Source organism: Pygoscelis adeliae, unplaced genomic scaffold (genome assembly GCF_000699105.1).
Source record: "Pygoscelis adeliae isolate BGI_AS28 unplaced genomic scaffold, ASM69910v1 Scaffold218, whole genome shotgun sequence".
In the NCBI taxonomy this organism is placed as follows: Eukaryota; Metazoa; Chordata; class Aves; order Sphenisciformes; family Spheniscidae; genus Pygoscelis; species Pygoscelis adeliae.
The window spans coordinates 4061094-4066522 of record NW_008825433.1 but is presented as its reverse complement, the minus strand read 5'-3'; the positions used below and the strand labels follow the sequence as shown (position 1 = coordinate 4066522).

At 54.0% G+C, this 5429-nt stretch overlaps 1 protein-coding gene across 3 annotated transcripts in view; it reads right to left on the bottom strand.

Annotated features, from left to right (window-relative positions):
* The window catches only part of SLC29A1 (solute carrier family 29 (equilibrative nucleoside transporter), member 1), a 34825-nt gene that overhangs the window by 22854 nt on the left and 6542 nt on the right, over positions 1 to 5429 (bottom strand). The window contains exons 2-3 of one of the 3 annotated variants that reach the window (XM_009331064.1): positions 4696 to 4861; positions 2118 to 3104 (exon numbers count right to left, since the gene is read on the bottom strand). The gene's annotated coding sequence lies outside the window, so the exon portion shown is untranslated. The remainder of the gene's footprint in view (positions 1 to 2117; positions 3105 to 4695; positions 4862 to 5429) is intronic. The other 2 variants (XM_009331065.1, XM_009331066.1) reach the window with 2 other exon arrangements.

The window sequence follows — 5429 nt, the reverse complement described above, 5'->3', positions numbered from 1 at the left end:
CCCCCGCATCCCCGCGCTCCGCAGCCGGCGGGGAAACACCCAGCCCGGAATTCAGCTGCTTTAGCAATGCCCGGCCCCGGTGGAAGGAGAGCAACACCACCCCCCCACGCTCCTGAGCTGCACCCAGCTCCGGGTTTGCATTAATACCCTTACATTAGTAAATATTATAGCTCTAAAGGGAGCTATACATTATATTACGGCTCTAAATGGAGAGTGAGCTAGCCCCATTCGCTAGGTCCATCACTTGTCCCCCACGCTGCATCCTAATCCAGACAAAAACCCTCTCTGTTGGCAGTCACCACTTATGGGTGTAAATATACACACACACACACACACACACACGGGAGTGTATGTGTATATAATATATATATATATTAAAAAAAACCTATCCTGGGTTGCAGAGGGGATTGAAGACAGCTTTTTGCACTGTGCGTTCATGGAGGTGCTACCCAGGAAGGCAGACGATGCGCAGACCCCTCTGAAATTTAGCAGTTCCCCTGCATCCAGAGGATATAAGTATCGTGTGTGTCCAGTATACAAAGGGCAGGCGTGGACTCTAAGCTGTTTTTTTTCAGGCTCCCCGTCTCCAGACTCCTATCTCTCCGGAATAGATATCTACTCCGCTGTGATAAAAGGCTGTTGTTTTGCTTAAGCACCAAGGTGGAGCAGGACTCAGGGTACTTTGTCCCTCAGCAAAGGGGAGTGCATCTGAATTCAACCTTATATCCGGGTGGTTAAAAGGTCTGTAGAAACCTTTTTTATGTAGCTCAGTGTTTCAACGTGCTTCTGCCAGGAGCACAGGGCCCTTCTTGGCTCTCTCCCTTCACCTATGCCGTGCGGCCGCAGGCAACGGCACCAGGAAGTCCCTGCAGCAGCTTCGACTGCAAAAACGTTTGCTCCGTTAATAAACAGCCTTGGAAAATTCTCCACAGATAGCGATCAGTTTGGGTTAGAAATTAAAATCAGAAACTAAAACACCCCCAAACGCTCTGGCAGATTCCCATCCTCACTATCTCTCAGCGAGATGATCTCTAACACATACCTCCCTGCAGAATCCAAGCACCAAGCTTGTATTTTAAGACAGACCTGCAAAACATTGCCATGTAAGCAAAAAGTCCCCAAAGCCTAAGAAAAAAGCAGTGGGGACAGGGATGAGACAGCTGCTGGTGCTTTCTGAGACGCAGTGATGACACTGCGGAATGTCACCCTCAGGAAGCAACTTCTTCGCTGTCCTGCTTAGTAGCAGCCTCTGCTGCTGGATCTCTCTGCACTGGTGGTAGATACTTGTTGCAGCTATGGGTTTCTGGGGTCAGATAGCAGGGTGCACTGACAACATGAAGTGAGCAGCAGACAATGTTGTCAGATAATAAGACATGAGGCTCTTGTCTTAAATGTAAGATTCATATCAGATCAAATTAAATTTAAAAGCTCCCATCTCCAATTAAGCTCCTGCTGCATCTCTCAGGCAATGACGGATCCAAGCCCTGGGCCTGCCTTTCTTCAGCCTACTTTCCCTAAGCCTTTCCGATCTGGAAGATCTTCTTCTGGGTGCGCTGCAACACAGGCAAAACCTCTCTCCTCTCCTCTCCTCTCCTCTCCTCTCCACTCCTCTCCCTCTCCCTCTCCCTCTCCCTCCTTCCACCTGAGCATGAAGGGAAAAACATGAACCAAGATCACTTCAAAATAGACAAGGGGAAAAAAAAGCAAAATAGAAGAGTAAGGTCGCCTGCTTTGGGATGTCTCACATCGCCTCCTCTCTAGCTTTGAGATGTGCCATGCTCTCACCTATGAAGCCCTATGAGCCCCCATGGAAATCCCTGGGACATCGATCCCATGGCACCTCGGGGCCTGTGTTTCCCCTCGAGATGTCCACACTCGCTGCTCAGCAGCATTGAGCTAAAATTTGAGCATTGCTACAATTGTATTTTTCTATATAAGCTTCAACTTTAGCACAGGCTAAAAGCTGCAGGAACCAATCCCCCAGGGACTCCCAAGCACAGGTCCAGACCAGTGGTGCCCAGCCAAACCACCACCACGCTTCCAGAAGCCAAGACAAGGCTCTCAGCACCATTAAGAGCTTCAGACCCCATCGAGAGGAGAAACACCACAAAATTTACCTTTGACTGGATATTCCAGGAAGTCTCCACTTCAGGATGGGGTGGGTGTAGCCGCTGCCTCACCCCAGGCTTTCAGCAGTGGGGTGCGTAGCACTTACCATCCCCAAAGTACGGGATTAAATGTTCTCTAATTCACAGCTCCGGTCCTGTCTGCACAGCCACTCCCAAGCATTGGAATCAACATCTCTCAGTAGAGCTGTCTCTCAGTGGAGACATGGGGTTTGAAATCCATTAGCGCTGAACAGCATCACAGTCACTCGTGACCGCAGGCGGACAGGAGGCCAGCAGCATACCCAAGGGGAGGCGAGGAGAAAGGCAGCTTCCAGCTCCAAAGTACAGCGCGGGCCTCCAGCTGCTTCTCTGCGTGCAGACCTGTGCTCCCACCCACCACCAACTTGCAGGACGGGCTCTAACGACGCCTTCTTTCGGGCAAGCAGGAGACCCGGAGTGAGCAAGACACCATGGAGTGAGAAAAGCTAAGGCTGGGAGAGTCCCTTAAAATCCAGCCCTGGCTGATGCAGGACGGGAGATTTCACCAAAGGGTCTCGTCTTGGGAGAGGCACTTCAGCCCTCCAGGGAGCACATCCACCCTCAAGAGCGATGCATGGTTCTTGGGCTGCGTGACACCAACGCCAGCGTGTTGTCTCAGGGGGATGACACCTCCTCCATGAGGGAAGGTGACAAATCGCACGGCCGGTGACAACTCACTTATCACCCTGCAAACACGAGCCCTTGCTGAAGGGCCAAGCTGCCTTGCTTCGTCTTGATGGGATGCGTTGCCTTTGCAGAGCCCTCTGCTCCCAAGTCACTCTCGAATGTTATCGTGTTGGCTTTTGTGAGTATAGTAACAAGCCTCCCAGAAGAAGCAAACAGCCACAGAAACAGTTTCTGCTCCGCACTGGAAACAGATGGTGCTTTACCCAGCACTGGTATCAGGCCCACTGCTGTACAACACCAGTACGACACACAGAGCTAGATCTTTCTCCCCTGTGTAATTTGGGCAATGAGAAAAGGCAGCCTTGAGCAGGGCCCGGGGGCTTGTTGCTCTTCTACCCTCTCCATCCTCGAAGCAGCAGCGTGGTGCCAAAATACGCTGCTGCTGTTGGCAGATTGCTGCGCTCCCCAGAGCAAAGGGAGAAGGCAGAGCCCTGCTTTCCCAGAGGAAGGCAGCCAGCAAAGCCTCTCCCTTACATAAAGCCGGGAGTCCCATGGACATGCTCCCCAGGACATGCTGATGGGGCTCAAGCTGCCCAGCCCTTCTAGTTTTCTTTCTGAAACCTCAAACGTGCGCCACAGGCATTGCAAGGCCATCACCTGGAGCCCAATTTGTACACTCGGCTCAAAACTAGTGTGTAACAGGCAGAACAAACAGGCGAAGCGCTCTCCCTTCAGAGACACTTGCTGCCAAAGCTTTCACAAAAGCTGCTTCCCCCCCCCTTGTAGCAATTCCCTGCTTCAGCTGAAGTGATGAAATCCAAAAGGGGAAAGCAAACAAACAGCTGGTTTGGAAAGCAAGAGCAAAAAGGGAGATTTATTCCAGGCTGTGGGTAATGCATCATACGAGATGAAGGAATATTTTCCGTGCCTCTTGGGCAGTATTTGAGTTTTAAGGCCTCGGGAGTTAGGCAGCATTTGCAGGCACTTAGTGTTTCCAGGATCCTTTACACTTGGCACCCACGTCGACCGTTTTCCTTGGAGATTTGCAAGCACTTTGCAAACATACATTAATTAACCCGCCAGCCCTCCTCCTCTACAATGAGATTTCCCTTTCCCTCTAATGTGCCTGTGCTAGGGGCAGGGGAAACTGAGGCACAGCGAGGCCATCAGCCTGCAGCAGGGCTGAGGTCAGGGGACTGCATGCCGTCCAGCTCCCCTTTCCATCGCAAAACAGCCCTTCCCTTTGCAAGCATGACCCACAGCGACAGCACTTCCCTCCATCGGGCACTGCCCACCCCGTCCCCGAGGAAGGCATGGGTGGCTCGGCTCAGAGAGCCTCTGCGCCGGCCCTCAGCGCCACAGAGCAGAGAAACAGAGAGCCAGTGTGCTTAAAAGGCCGAGCAGGCAGGCAGGAGTGGGGTGGCAAGCAGATTAGCAGCCGTATCCGATTGTCTGCATGTGTGACAAGGCAGCGGAGCACAGCCGGGTTGGGAAAGGAGGAGAAGGGGCATTTTAATCAGTCACATGGAGGGAAACACAGAAGATGCTGGACCTCTGTCAAGTGCCAGTAGATTATTAACCTACTAGCCAATGGGAAAAAAAACCAACACCACTACAGACTCCTGGGAATCCAGTTATAATGAGACTGCAACGATCCTGGATGCTTTGACAGTCAACAAAGCACCTCAGCCTGCTGCTGAGATCAGCAAATGGCTTGGGGACCGTTTTAATTTTGCTGTTCCCTCACTGGCCCTGGCTGACCCCAGAGCAGGGTCCTGGCTGCAGAGCTGCTGGCAGACCCTTTTTGGGGTGGCAATTCTCTGGTTGTTGCTTCCGGGGCTCCTGATGGTGACTCCCCGGGACCTCAGTGCCCTGCCCTGCGTTTAGGGATGAGAGGTGGCAGGGCAGGGGTGATGCTCACCTGATGGCCTAAGCCTGGCTGGGACGAGATGGGGAAGGAGCAGGCTGCGAACCCCTCCCGAGCTCTGCCCGTGGTACGGAAATCCAGCCAGGCACGTCACCGCTCGCAGGGAGCCACGCAGATCTCCAGCACACTGCTGTCCCTCTGCTTCCTCGCACGACCCGACCTGCCGGGATAAAGTCAGGCAGTTGCCTGTGACTTCTTCACTAGTGGGCTGAGGGCAGCAGGAGCTCGCTGCCAGCAGAGGAGCAACCCTGGGTGAAAATCTGCAAGGAGAGACAGGGGAGAGGGAGGCACTTGCTGCCGATCAGCCTCACCGCCTCCCCACACTCAGCATCCCCCCTCGCTGATTACACCGAGATGCAATGGGGTGACGCCGCTATCCCCAAAGCACTAGCAGCTCCAGTGAGCAAACGGCCTGAAGTCGCGGCAGGGAAGGGCCTTGGCCCCGAGCGCCTCCAGCCCGGTGGCAGGGCTGTGGGTGTTTTCCAGCTGGGCAAGCAGAAACAAACCCCATTGTCCGCTGGGCGGGTGCAGCTCAGCAAGGGGCCCAGGACACCCACAAGGCTCCCAGGGGCTGGTGTGGGCGGTGGGGTCCAGTCAAGCTCCAGCTCCTCTCAGGCTGCCGGAGGGGAGGGCCTGGTGCCCCATGGGGCAGCAGCATCTTTGGGATGCAGGGAATCTCCCAGCTGGCAGGCGGGGGAGGGGGGGCACAAACCCCTCTGCCCAAGCCA